Source organism: Sus scrofa, chromosome 8, assembly GCF_054392235.1.
Source record: "Sus scrofa isolate SSC_HxYL_T2T_F1_AM1 chromosome 8, Sscrofa_HxYL_maternal_Yorkshire_Landrace_v2.0, whole genome shotgun sequence".
In the NCBI taxonomy this organism is placed as follows: Eukaryota; Metazoa; Chordata; class Mammalia; order Artiodactyla; family Suidae; genus Sus; species Sus scrofa.
The window spans coordinates 3,645,983-3,660,494 of NC_139390.1; the positions used below are offsets into that span (position 1 = coordinate 3,645,983).

The following is a 14,512-nucleotide window of genomic DNA, read 5'->3' on the forward strand; positions in this document are numbered from 1 at the left end:
CACAGTCCCTGGGTGCACCTGCCCCGGCTGCAAGGCCTCCCGGTCTCGGCCAGACCCACGGAGCGCGAGGCGCTGGACTGTCTGCCACTCTCTGGACTCCCTGAGCTGATACACGCCCGACCAATCCGCCCATCGCAGGGTCGTGACAGGCCACAGCCATGCGGTGTCCATGGCTGCAGTCACAAAGAGGTGTCCTGGAGGTCACTGCCACACGGTGCTCTCAGCCTGCTCCTCAGGGCTCCTCCTGGACCACCTCACCAAAGAGCCCGGCCACCAGCCACCCCACCTCCCTGCAGGTGACCCCTGCACAACACGGGGCTGGGGCACCAACCCTCGGCACAGCTGGAGACCCCTGCGACCTAGAGTCCACCCTCCTTGCCCACAGTTCTGCATCAGCAGAGCCGACCAACGGCAGGCGGTGCGGCACTGCGGGACCCACGACTGAGAAAAGTCTGCGTGAAGCAGACCCACGAGGGTCAACCCGAGTTCAAGGGTCGGCTGTACTGCCAGAGTAAACCCATCCCTACCGGCAGGTACCTGGGAATCCTATTTGAGTTTTTGTTTTTTTTATGGTCACACCCGCAGCTTATGGAAGTTCCCAGGGCCAGGGACTGAATCTGAGCCACACCTGTGACTTACACCGCAGCTGCGGCAACGTGGGATCCTTAATCCACTGCGCCAGGCCAGGGATGGAACCCGCGCCTCCACAGCAACCCAAGCCACTGCAGTCAGGTCCTTAACCCACTGTGCCACAGCAGGAACTCCATGGGAATCCCATTGGTTGATCTGATTCTTGTCTTCCCTCAGACTGGAAACTGTGTCTGTCTTATTCCTCTATCCCAGAGCCTAGACAGTGGCCTAGGGGGATGGATGGATGGATGGATGGGTGGATGGGTGAATGGATGGATGGATGGTGGATGAGACAGAAAGATGGATAAATAAGTGGGTGAGTGGGTGGGTGGATGGATGGATGCATAAAAAGAATAAAAGTCAGGAAAGAAAGAGGGAAGGAAGGGAGGGAGGGAAGGCGCTTCAGCACCTCCTGCCCCCTTGGCAAAGAATAACCACAGACTGCTGTACAATTTCAAAAGGAAGGAGGAGAAATCGGGAGCGTTTCGTGGAGGAGGTGGCCTTTGAGATACTCCTCGAATGCTGGACGCAGGCCTACCGGCTGGAGAGCAGGAAGGTGCAGGGGGACCCTGCGCTGCTGCCGGGACCTGCTGGAGGTTCCACGAGCACCTGCCCGCTGCACTAACACCACCTTCATGCGGTTCACGTCCAGCACCCCCCACTCCCGGACCCCTGCCCCTTTGGCTCAAATCTAATTTATATACACATCCGATATATTTATCAACATCGTTTGGGTTTTTTCCTGGAATGGGGTGCAAATTGCACCTCGTACATAACGCAAAGTCTCCAATCCACACAAATCAAATGGAAAGGACCCTGGGTGGGTGGTTGGCCTGTCTCTCTGCAGTGTCGGGACGCATGGCGCCATGCTCACCGGGGCCCTGGCCTGGGCACAGCCTCTGCACCCTCAGTCCCCGCCAGGTGAGGCTGCTGTAAAGGCCGATTCAACGAGACTTTCTTCCTTTTATCGTTTCTCAACCCCGTGTCCCAGGCAGTTGTGCTGAGGAATCTGATTCCCAATCCACTGTAATGGAATAATCAATTGCTGCTTCCTTAATAACCGAATGTATTAAACGCGGAATAGATACAGCTGATCATTCAAGGAACTAATGCGCAAGTCAGAGCTTTTGAGGGATGTTCAGCTTAAAGAGAAGATCCATGTGTTTCATCAATCTAGGCTGTGGAGGGGGGTAACGGCAAGATACGAAAGCAAGTACGTTTCCGCGGCGCCACCTGCGTCCCATAAACGGTCTCATGCCCCGGCCACGGAGGCCACGGCAGATGGCCAACACCGTGACCAAGCAGCGTGTCTGCCAGGGCCAAAAAGGAAGCTCTGGCGCGCTGGGGCCCTCCCGGAGCCCTGCCCGAGCTGCCAGGGGCCAGGTCCTTCCTTCCCGAGGCCTCCGAATCCTACCAGCTGAGATCCTCTCCACGGGACTCGCGGCCCCACAGCCTCCGGGGCCTGGACCAAATGCCTGCCTTAAAAACATAATGTTATGCCGCACAGTGGGTCACATTTGCCAGCGACCTGAGATCACAAGGGACAGAGTGTAAGAGAACCCCCAGCTGGTCCCAGCACCTCTCATGGCGCCTGGCACACATGGAGGGAGACGGGCAGTGAGGTAAGTCAGGACTCTATTCTGCAAGGCAGCGTTTCCCAAACCGCTGTGTTCTAGAGGTTACAGGTGCCCTGAGGTGGGGGACAAGCCAGGGATCCATGAGCAAGTAAGTTTGGGGACACTCTGTTAAAGTCAATACATTTCTGCACTACAGGACTTGTCAGAGCCTTTAAAGGCTGCATAAAGGCTGAGGCTATGGGAAACTCCCCCGCCCCATCCCTTCCCCAGCACCTACTAGGAGAACCTAGACCCCCTGTCCCCTGGAACTGAGCTCAGGAAACGCTGCTAAAAGAAACTGGGAGCCACTGAAGGCCCAAAGGATGCCTTTGGGGACGGCCTCGCCTCTGCTTGGAGCAGAGGCCACACGGGGCAGACGGTCAGCACAGACTGAAGCTGAGCTCAGGCCTGCTCTCCGAGGAGGGAGGCACTAGAGTGAACAGAGCCAGGAAGCTCCGTCTGCCACTGACCTGGCCCACCTGGGTCCTGGGGCAGGTCTGGGCATCCCTCACTGACAGAAGCCGGGTTCACACATAAGGCCAGCCCCTCAGGGGTGGGGAGGGCACACAGCTGCTCATCCCAGAAACCCTCTCTGCCCAGCCCAGGGCTGCCCCTCTGGCTCCACCACGGGACCCCACGCAGAGCCGGCCTGGGCTGGACACTGCCCCTACCCCCACGGGGCTGCCTCACAGCCTCCTCCTGGTGTAAGAGGCACCGGATAGGTGCAGAGGCAGCGCCCACACTCACAGAGCTGGGAGCAGGGCTGGGATGGGGGAGGATGCAGAGACAGGGGTGGGAGCTCAGGGGCCAGGCCCGACCCAGGAGTGTAGCCCAGGGAGGCTTCCTGGAGGCTGCGTGGGGGGCTGTGGTAAGGACCTTGAAGGATGCTGGCCGGAGAGGAGCCCACGGCCGAGTGCGGAGAGATGAGCGCAGGATGGGTTGGGCCTTGGGAATTCGGGGACAAGTCCTGGGACCCCCTCATCAGCTCTTTGCCAGACGAAAGGCAAACACGGGGCTCTGACAATGGAGGCCCCTCACTCTCATCCCAGACCCCGAGACCGGAGCCGGGCCAGGCAGAGGCTGCCTGCGTCATCGGGCCTAGCCTCCCACCCTGCTCCATCCTGGGTCTAGGCCCAGGCCCCGCTGCCCCCTCACACCCCACCCCTGCCCGCAGCCCAGCCGACCAAGCTGCCTGCCCCTCCTCACACTCACTGGTGCTGCTGCCTCGGCAGGGAATGCCATTCCACGCACCTTAAGCCTTCAGGGTCCCCCTGAGATGCCACTTCCTCCAGGAAGCCTTCCTGGCTCGGTCCCCTCACCCGGCACAGGAGCCTTTTCCCCAAACCCCTCTGACCCTCTCTGCACCTCTGGGCAGGACGGGGGTGGGGGGAGGCAGAGCACTTTCCTGCTGGTTCGGGGTTACTCTGTTGGAGCAGCACCTCCAAAACAGCCCACGAGCATTCGGGTAGGAAGCAGCCGAGCTCCCACCCACTCATTCGCTCACTCTCTCTTCCCACAAACACCTATTGAAGGCCCTTTGCCACTGGGGACACAGTGGTGAAGGCCAGGCGGGCACGTGGTGACACACTTTTCTGCACGGTGCTCCTTCCATTCTCATCATGTGGCCACGTGCGGGAGGAGCGCCAGCCTGTGGGCATGGGGCTCCAGGGTCCTGGGCCTCCAGAGGGGCAGCCCTCCAAACTCTTGCCCGTTCCACTCACCCACAAGGCCGAGGCCGCTTTCTGCACACGTGGCTCTGTGTGCTGAGTCCTGGAGGGAGTGGGCAGGACATGCTCCCTGCTGTACCTCCGGGGCCAGGACGGGGCACTGGGGGCACAGATGGGGGCCCTGCCCCCAGACACCCTGCAACCCCTGCCCGCTCCAGCTGGGGCATCAGGGAAACCCCTGCCCTGCTCGGTAGGCTGGGCAGCCCAATGATGAGCACTCAGGCCTCAGCTCGACCCAGGAGCAAATCTCTGCTCCGTCCCCGATGATGCAGGGAGATGGCCACTCCTCTGTGAGCCGTGGGTCCTCGTCTCCAAATCAGGGAAGATGCTACAAACCCCAAGGCGTGTGAACAGTGCACGAGGTGACACACAGCGAAGAACTAGGAATTGCCAGGCAGCTGGGCACACAACCACCTCCACAGACGCCACCGGGCATGGACGTCCACCGCAAAGGATGGACAGGCCTGGGCTGGGCACGGGAAGCAAGAGGGGATCTGGGAGGGGCAGCGCAAGGACAGAGGCCACTGCTGGGCCTGCGGGGACAGCTCCTGCCCCGGGCCAGCCCACGGCTCTCAGAGAGAAGCACACAACACAGCATCCTTGCCTGAGCTCCTCCTACAGGCCCTGAGCCCCGGAACAGAAGACCTCGGAACGCAGCCCCGCCGAGGGGTGTGGACGTGGGCCCCGAGGGTGTCCCCCAGTCTACAGCCTTAGTTCGAATCCACCCCCAACCCCGCCCCCGGCAAGTGACTTAACTGCCTGGCTCTCAGCGTCCACGTCTAAAAGACGGGTGAGAACAAGGCTTCTGCACCGAGGTGCCACGAAGCTTACGTGAAGAACACATCCGCACCAGCTGGGTCTATGCGAGGAGCCGCGGGCCCATCATGGGTTAGCGGCAGAAGATCTAGAGCGCGAGGATTCAGGGCCTGGGAGGCGCTGAGGCAATCGGCCGGGCGCCCACACCCAAAGCCTCACCAGCCAACAGGGAAGGAGGAAGACACGGGGCAGGGGACAGGGGCCCAGGTGAGCCAGCAGCCACCCCCCCAGGGCACAGAGCAGGATGGGGGAGACAGGGAGATTCAGCCACATGGAGTGGAGAGTGCCCAGCCCACCTCAGGGGCCTCCATCACGGGCCGTCAGGGATGCTAAGAGCTTTGCCCACGGCCACCCTCCGTCCCGGTCGGTGGAGGAGCAGGACGCCAGCCCAGGCCCTGCCAACCCGCCTGCCTGCCTCTCCTGGATTCGACCTCCTGTGGGCGGCGGGGGGAGGGAAGCTTCGGGTCCGGGCATGCAGGCCCAGCCCCCCATTCCCCCTGTAGGTTAAGGTACCACCAGGCAAAAGGGGAGGAGACACTCCCCTGCATGAAGACACCACGTCTGTCCTCTGGCCAGCTGCCCGCCCCAGGCCAGGAGGGCCAGGGCCAGAGATCTGCACGTTCTCATCACAGCCTGCCCCTCTCCCGCCCAGGGGCCCCAGATGTGAAAATATCAAAACCTGCTCTGTTCGCCAAGCACCGAGAAATTCCCACTGAGTTTCTCACATCACCAGCAAATGCCCCAGAGCCGTAAATTAATGATGACGCCATGTGGGGTGTCAGATCCGGGCCGTCTCCATGGCACCCCTGACGCCCACGCTGCAGGGCATTGGGATGAGTGGTGGGGGCTGGTGCCGAGTGAACCCCAAGTGACAGCGTGAAGGGTGGGCCCCATTTGGGGAGGGGGAGGGCGGTCTCCCAGGTGAGGGCACAGCCTGGACAGGGTGCAAGCGGGGGCTCCTCTCTCAGCAGGGACCCTTCCTCCTTCCCCGCCCCGCTGCCAGAGGACAGTCCCGTGATGCAGCATCTCCCGAGAGGCTGCTGGCACAGTGGATACAAGCAGACCCTCTAGAAACAGACGGCCTGGGTTCCAAGCTCAGCTCAGCCACTTGCTGGCTGTGTGACTTGAGGCGAGTTGCTTGACCTCTCTGTGCCTCGGTTTCCCCATCCACATGATGAGCATGAAAACGACAGCACCTGTCCCACTGAGCAGGCGCGAAGCTGAAGTGAGTCCGTTCACCGTAAGGCCTGGCACCTAACAGACACTCAGGAGGTGTCGCCGCCTGTACCATCTTCCCCCTAAGCTGCTTATAACTGCAAGCCAGGCAGAGGTCTGCTGCGAGGATCCAGCTGCTGGTCTGGGACATCAGCATTCAGGTGCTTCTCAGTCAAAACGAGAAGTCGGCCTGTGCGGCATCCTTCTAGAACAGGAGTCCTTGACTTTGGCACTCCCGACGCGTTGGTCTGGGAACCCTTGGCTGCACTGTAGGATATCGCGCGGCACCGCTGGCCTCTACCCACTGGAAGCCAGAGCCCCTCTCCCCCATCGCCAGCTGCGACAACGGAAAACTGCCCTCGGTCCAGACACCCTCCCTGGTCTCGACGGAGGAGGGGCTCGAGGGGCTCCTGTGCCCTGTGTCTCGGGGAGAGAAGGGGGAGGGGCGGGAGACCTCTGCCGGGAGCCAGGTTCAAACCCAGGACCATCCTCGGGGCTGGTTCCACGGTGGGGCTCAGAGGGGCTCTGGTTCAGAGGGGGTTTGGCTTCGCCCCTACAGCAAACGTGGAAAGGGGATGAACCTGGGGTGTTCCTCTTTAAACGCGTTATATTAGAAAGCTTTGCGGACACAGGAAAGCAGCAGAGACCGTGCAGAGAATTCCCACTGCCCCACCCCGCCTTTCCCTGTTGGTCACACTGCACGTGCCCACGGCACACTCGTCACTAGTGATGACGACGGATACAGAGCAATCACCAGAAGCCCAGGCTTCCTTCCCATTTCTCCAGTGTTCACCTGACACCCCTCTTCTGTCCCAGGACCCTGTCCAGGACACCAGGCGGCCCTGGGCATCACGTCTCCTCACGCTCCTCGGACCCCTTGAACTTCACGACCTTGGCAGTTTGGAGAAGGGCTGGTCAGGCGCTTCGTAGACCAGCCCCCAGCTGGGGTTCATCAGATGTGTTCTCACGATTGGACGGGGTGCGGGATCAGGAGGTGTCCTGATCCCGCAGGGAGGGGAGGTGTCCCCGTCTCATCACATCGGGGGACACTGCCGGCCATATTACCTGCCACAGGGACTGACCTTCCCCTAAAGAGCCCCCCGTGTCCCCCCACCCCCACCCGTGCAGCTCCCATCCCCCTCCCTGCAGGACCCCACGGGGCTCGGGGATGAGCTACAGACCCTGGTGCCACTGCCCAGTGCAAAGTGAACGTGTCACTTCCAGGGGGTGGAGGAGGGCAGGACGCAGTTGTGGACTCCGGCTGGAACCTTGGGGCCAGCACACCCAGAGCCACCCTGGAGTCCCTCCTGCCGGCAAGGCCTGAGTGTCGGCAGCAACCTTGGTGGGGAGGACCCTGGGACAAGGGGCTTGGAGGTGGGGGTGGTGACAAGCTGCTCAGAAACGCCCACGGGTAGGGAAACCCAGGGCACTTGCCGTTCAAAGGTTTAGCTGTTGTCATGACTGTCCCCCCCACCCCCCATCATGTCCGCACCCCCCACCGCCGCCAGGTGCCCCCCCCCACCCCCAGCCCCAGGTCTTCCAGACGCCCCTGGGCTGGGAGAAACCCAGGGGTCTGAGCTGGCGGAGGAGGGGCGGAATCCAAGCGGTACAGGGGCTCCCAGCTGGGGTCTCCCCCCAGAACACGGGCGCTGAACTGGCACCAGCCACGCAGCCTCCCAAGGCTCCATCTGCACAACAGGGACAATGCTGCTCGGCCCGATGATCTGCTGGGGGTTTTTCCGTTCGACTGTTTCAAGGAGTTCAAAACGGAATGCAGCCGCTATTTGCAATATCATCCTCGAGGCCCCAGGCCGGCTGCAGGGTTCTGTCCGTCACGCTTGTCAGAATTATGCAGGGGACAACCACTGTCTCCCACAGGGGACCCTGTTCACGGCACAATGAGGAAGGTCCACCAGTAATAAGAGGAGCATTTAAAGAGGAGGTGAGGACACCCTCCTGACCCCACCCCACGGTGCCTACCACAGGGCCTTTGCTCGGCCACACCCTCTGCCCGGAACGCCCATGCCCCCGCGCCCCCGCTTCAGGCCTCCCCTGGCCGGCCCCCCACCTCCTCCAGAGCAGAGGTTCCCAGACTCCAGGAGCACCAGCACCCTCTCCCAGACGGCACGGAAACCCACTGCTGGGCCCAGCCTGGACTTCCCAGTTCAGCGCGTCTGGGGCAGAGCCAAGAGTTTGCATTTCCAGCACAGTCCCAGGCGATGCTCTGCCCTGGCTGGTCCAGGGAACCCCACGGGGAGGACCCCACGCACCCTCCACTCTGCCAGACTGCGACAGTAACTCACCGGTTGCCCTAGAGCGCTATGCAGCCTGCGCTGAGTCTGCCTTGGTCACTGCCAGGCTCCCCATTGATGCGCAGTGCCCGTCAATCCAGCCAGCCCGCCCCTACAGACAACAGTGACCAGTGACAATGTCTCAGCCTCAGGGGTTTCCATGTGCCTGTGCCGGACGCCAGATGAGCCACTGCTGGCTCGGAGGACCCAGTCCTTCCCAGAGGCAGGAGCCCCACCCCCTGATCCCCGCTGCTGGGCGTCTTGCCGGGACCCCTCCCCGGGAAGTGCCTTGGGCAGCCCCCCCTCCCACCGCCTCCATCTCCGCAGGACCCCAGCACAGGTGGGGGCCCTCCCTGCTCTTGTTCCTCCTCCTCTTCCGCCCACTGTGATGAACCTGCCTGATTCCACCCCCTCGGCGGCCTGTCGCAGAAACAGCCAACGATCAACGTCACGGATGCGCTCAGGGCTCCGGAGGCTTGAGAACGGAGCTCTTGGCAGAGCCTGGCCTCCGGGACCCACAGCTCTGACTAAGTGGCGCTCGGCCAATTTGCACACTTACCCCAATCCCTCCCCACTGCCCAGATGGGGAAATAGGTCTGAAGACCTCCTCCTTGCTGACCCAACCCAGTTCTGCCCTGGGAGGCGGCATGCTCAGCTGAAACACCAGCCTCCCCAGACTCCATGGCTCTGGAGGTGGCCGTGTGACCCAGTTGTGACCCACAAGACATAAGTGACAGGCACTGGGGGGGCTTCTGGGATAGTTTTTTTTTTTTTTTAATCTTGTCTAGGGCTGCACCCGCAGCATATGGAGGTTCCCAGGCTAGGGGTCGAATCAGAGCTCTACCCACCGGCCTACACCAGAGCCACAGCAACGCGGGATCCGAGCCGAGTCCATGACCTACACCATAGCTCACGGCAACGCCAAATCCTTAACCCCCTGGGTGAGGCAAGGGATCGAACCCATAACCTCATGGTTTCTAGTCGGATTTGTTAACCACTGAGCCACGACGGGAACTCCTGGGATAGCTTTTTTAAAAGGCTAGGTTGTCCGAAGACTTCCCTTTGCTCCTCACCTCCCTGACCCCTCCTTCCTGCTTGGAACACAGACGTGACATCTGGAGCTGTGGCAGCCACCTTGTAAACCTAAGGATGAAGCCACATGTTGAAGACAGCAGAGCAGGAAAGCAGAAAGAGCCTGGGACAGAAGCTGCCCCCTCAGCACAAGCTGCCTCACCGCAGACATTTCCTAGTGTGGGAAAAATATAGTCCTAGCCAGTTAAACCACCAGGGGCCAATTGCTCCGGAGCAAGGGGTTGAACTGAAGGCCAACCAGATGGACAAGAGGTGGCTCCAAAGGGACCAAGAGCACTTTGAAGGACACAGGTGTCAGGGAGAGAGGAGACACTGGGGAGCACCTGCCACCCTCCAGGCACCTGTTCAAGTTATTTCTTCACAACTGCCCAGTCAAGAAACCAATAGACAGTTTTCTCCCCCATTACAGAAAGGAACATGAAGGCTCTCCCACCTGAAGTCAGAGACGTTGTACAAATGCCAGAGTAAAACTCAGCATCCTGGTCCCCGGGTCCAAACTTTCTTCCCCATCACATTATAACCACCCCTCATCCTGAGAACAGCATGTTATGACAGATGGTGAGGCCTCCTGTACAGCATGAGGTGAAATGCTATAGTCAGAAAAGGCAAAATGTAGCCCTGGTCCCCTAGCCCATCCTCCATGATGTTAATATAGGTGTGTCTATTTCTTAAAAAAAAACCTGCTTGTTCAATTTCTTAGGAAAATTTTATAATGACTCCTCGTAAAACAAATTCTTCTAGAATTTGTTCTTTCACTTAGCAGAACCTAGAGATAGAGCAGGGGAAAGAAGACAATGTCAGGAGACCTTGTTTGAGCCCCTGGATCAAGCCATACCTGAAGCTAGGGTTTCACCCCTACAATTTTCTGTTGTGTAAAGCCGTAGACTCCTCTCTTTTTTCTTTTTTTCTTAGTTTGAACTGGGCTTCTGTCCTCTACAAATGAAAGGATATTATCCTCGTGCGCCCATTTTAGAGATGAAGAGACTGAGGACCAAAGAGCTCTATCTTACCCCAAGTCACTCAGCTTTCTGGAGGCAGAGCAGGGACAAGGACTCTGCTCTAACTCCCATTCCAGCAAACTCCCCGGATTCCACACAGCCTAGGGCTGCTGCCCTCAGCGGTCTGGCCAGTGCCCTGGTGCCGCTGCGGTTCGGGCAACCAGTCTGTACTAAAAGGCCTTCTGCCTTCAGTGAAAGCCTGCTTCTCTTATGAGGCGGCAAAGCCAAAGGGAACCCGCTGTTCTTGGCAGACGTAAGCCGACTTCTAAACAGCCCCAACTGCGGCTGCGACAGCGCTGCGTGCCCAGATGTTTCTCGCTCGCCTCTTTGTGCCCGACACCCCACCCCCTCGAGTACATGAAAGCCCTCGGGCGGCTGCCCGCCCTGCCTTTATTTCATACACAAACATACCCAACATCTGCCCCTCGGCCGGGGAGCCCTGCAGAACATCAGGGGACGTGTGGAAGATAATTATTCCATGAGATCCAAAGATATGTCTCGCGGACATAAATCTTGGGGAGTCTCTATGGAAACACACAAAAATGCATGTTGTTTTTATTAATACTCACAAGGAAACGTCTCTGGAATCAACCGCTTGTTTTAAACCACAGCAGAAGAGCCAGTGTGTTTCTCGTTCAAGAGCATCTGTGGGCCTTTTTTAATTATGGACGGAGCAGCCAACAGAAAAGAACCCGCCAAGTCCAGGAGGCCCAGGTGACGGGATCGTTGCTCGCGGAAGCACTGTCACCCTTTCCTCTGAAAGACCCGTTCTTGCCTGAGCCTGCCGAGGATGGCAGAGGCCGGCACGCAGGGCCCGCTTGGGGACACGCAGCCCACGAATCCAGCTCTTACTGGAGAAGAGAAGGCTGCAGGCCCCAGGCTCTTTCTTGCTGTAGCTCACACACTTCTGCACAGCTGCGGGAAGGGAGCCTGGGTTCGCATCTGGCTCCCCCACATGCCCCTGTGAGGCCCGCAGCCGGCCTCCCCTCCCCCTTTATCTCCTCGTCTGTAAACGCGAGCATCTCACGGCACCTGCTTCCCAGGCAACTTGGAGGCTTAATGGGGATAAGAGCCTTTGATGAGCATCTGGTCCCAGGCGAACGCTCGCAGATGGGGGCTGCGGGAGAAGAAAGACCACGAACACTCTGATGTCACTCCCACCGAGAGGTGAAGTCTGTGTCCCCTCCCCTTGATCCTGGGCAGCTCTGCAAAGGACGCCTGGAAGCGATGCTGGGCCAGGGTCTGGGCTCTGGGTCTTAGCTTCCTCCACTTCCTGCCTCTTGAAATGCTTGCTCTTGGGACCGCCGTGCTGTGGCGAAGCCCAAAGCCACGAGGAGCCAGCACAGAGAGGGGGACACCAGCCAGCCCCAGGCCGTCCCTGCCGCCCCAGCCCAGGCACCAAGACAAGAGTGAGGACGCCCCTGTGGACGGCCAGGCCGTCGGGTCCCAGTCGGGACTCCAGCCCCATCCTCCTCTGACCACAACCGAGCAAGACCCAGGCAGGTGGGTCCAGTCAGTCTGTAAACCATCACAAGAAAGGACTGTTTGAAGCCGCTGAGGTTTGGGCTCTTTGTTTTCTAAAGCGAGATCCAGACGTCGCGACTGATAAGCCTCATCATCCACACCCCACTGCCAAAGGCACTTACAGCAGCAGTGAGGGCCCAGGATGCTTCAGGAGGGAAGGCTGGCCCGATCTGCTGGCCCGAGGGCCACCGAGCCACCTTCCCTCAAGCCCCGGACACGGGCTCTCCGAGTTCTTTCCACGCCCTGGCCTAAGGCGGGGCCAGCCCGTCCCACAGAGACCGTGCACGGAACAGCCCACCTCTGCAACATCGGCCCTTTTACGGTACTGATGTATTTTTGCAAAAGATGAATAAAATTAAACAAAGGACAGGGACCTTCAAAAATCAACTCAGGGTGAAAACTTTGAGGACGAGACCCGCCAGGTGCCCAGTCAAAGTCACAGAGCGTGTGATACTGACGACTGCCACCATTTCCAAAATGCTGTCACCTGCTGGGCACGTCAGGATGCAGTCTCTAATTCTCCTCCGAAAAGGTCAAGATGAGGCCATCCTCCTCTTTCGCAGATGAGGCGCGAGAGGGCCCAGAGAGGTGAAGCTACTTGCCCAGAGTCACACAGCCAGGTCGCACACCTGGGGTGTGGAGGTCAAGGCTGAATCCAGGCCAGGCTGCCCCACATGACACCAGGAGGAGGGTAAGGGCCATCTCCGTGGTGAACTTGCGTAGAGCACCCCCAGCTGGCAAAACCTCTCCACACACCGTCTCTCCATCCAGCCCTGCTGCAACCTGTGCGGTCACGGAGCTGCCCCCCCGCCCCCACCCCGTACAGAGGAACCCCCCGGGCTGGGGAAGGCTCCGTGGCCCGTGGCCACCACCATGAGCGGCTGAGCTGGCATCTGAGCCCGGGGCCTCCCAGCTACGGAAGCGCTGGGCTCAGACCTCAGGTCCTGACGCCCTGCCCAGGGCTCTCCTCCTTAGGCCGTCTCTTCTCACAGCACGTGGAGTGACACGTCTGGCTTTTTAGGTGACAACGGAGAGGAATCACACCGTCCAGGGAGTTGGATTCTAGTCACAAGAAGGGTTTACGAAGCACCTCCCCGCCACCATCGCATCTGACCCCCAAGAGTCCTCAGGGTGGGCCCCCGGGGACATCCCGGTGACATTCCTGGCGGTGAGGAGACAGGGAGCCAGCGAAGGAAGAACCTTGGCCGTGACCCTTCACCCGTGTGTGGCAAGGCCAGCCCGCCCTGGGCCTCAGTTTTACACCCGCGAAGAGAGCTGCCGGGCCAGCCCTCCGGCTCATCTCAGACTCCGTGTTTATGCCCCAGATCCTTCCAAGAAAACACAGAGCAAACATCCCGTGAAGACTAATAATGCCACTTCTTCCTTTTGTTTTACGACGCCGTTTAGAGTTGGCCAAACAGCCACAGCGCGGCAAGTGTTGGAGAAATGTTTTTCATTATATTTGAAAGGAATGTTTGGGTACAAATATTGCATTGTTTATTCGTTCCAATAATTTTCTTTTGCAAGTATTCCACTGAAAACCAGATAATGGATTTCATTACCCAGGAACATTAAAGCTTCCAATAAATGCAAAAAACACTGAAGACAGCGTGGTCCGTCTAATGTACATAATTCCCAGTCAGCCACATCAGCTCTCCTGGAAAAAACTGCAGCGGGAGACCCCTCCAGCTCTGCGCTCGGGATTTGCCCTCCGCCGCTCACACCTGCTGGCCCGGGCTTCACCGGTGACCCACACTCTCGGGGGGACACACTGAGTCAGCGTCAGGGCAACACGCAGCCCCCTCACCAAGTGCCTCTGGCCTTCAGAGAAAGGCTCACACCTCTGCTTGCTTGGCACACAGCTCCTGAGCACCAGCTCTGTGTCCCCAGGAGACAGCAGGACAGTGGACATCCGGGCAGGCTCCCTGGAGGAGGAGGAGGGCGGCGTTAGGCGGTGTGGGGGTCCGGCGCTCAGAGATGGGGGGGTGGGAGATGGACAGCACTGTTGGCAGGAAGGAACAGCAGGGCCTCAGCAAGAGAATGCTGGCCGCTTATCGCCGTGTCCATCAGGCACTCAGTGTACAAACCCCCACGCCCACGGCTGAGGGACAGGGGACACTGCCCCACAGCGTCTCACACAGAGAGAGGCAAGCACTGCACCAGTCTCTGAACCGCAGCCACAGACTCCCCGCCGGCCCTGCCCAGCCCTGCCCGGCGCTGCCCAGGGCCACCCACGGCCACCCACAGCCAGGCACCAACGCTTTGGCTTGGAGCCTCTGATGGGCTGTGGGTTCCTTTTCTAACCACACCCTGAGGGGAGCCAGAGCTCTTTGGTCAGGGTGCCAGATGGGTCAGGAAAGAGCCAGGTGGGTGGGGTAGTGTCATGAGACCTGTGACCTCTGAACCCTGAAACCTACAGATGAGACACAAAAATGCAGGTTCCAGCCGGAGAAGGACAAGAGGGGTGGGGGTTTCCTGAATGGAAGTGGCCGGGGCCCCAAACGCAACGTATGTGGGGCACGTGCTGGGGCACAGAGGACCCAGGCCATGGAAACTTCCAGTGCTCTATCCTGGTGCATTGTGCACAGCTGTGGTTCTCAGTA

At 59.7% G+C, this 14,512-nt stretch overlaps 1 protein-coding gene across 23 annotated transcripts in view; it reads right to left on the reverse strand.

The window, feature by feature from the left end:
* SORCS2 (sortilin related VPS10 domain containing receptor 2) overlaps positions 1-14,512 on the reverse strand; it is a 507,067-nt gene that overhangs the window by 401,612 nt on the left and 90,943 nt on the right. For 4 of the 23 annotated variants that reach the window (XM_084971468.1, XM_084971466.1, XM_084971461.1 and 1 more), the window contains exon 1: positions 10,955-12,120. The exons of the other annotated variants lie outside the window; for them this stretch is intronic. The gene's annotated coding sequence lies outside the window, so the exon portion shown is untranslated. Of the gene's footprint in view, positions 1-10,954; positions 12,121-14,512 lie in introns of those variants that run through there. 23 annotated transcript variants of the gene reach the window in all.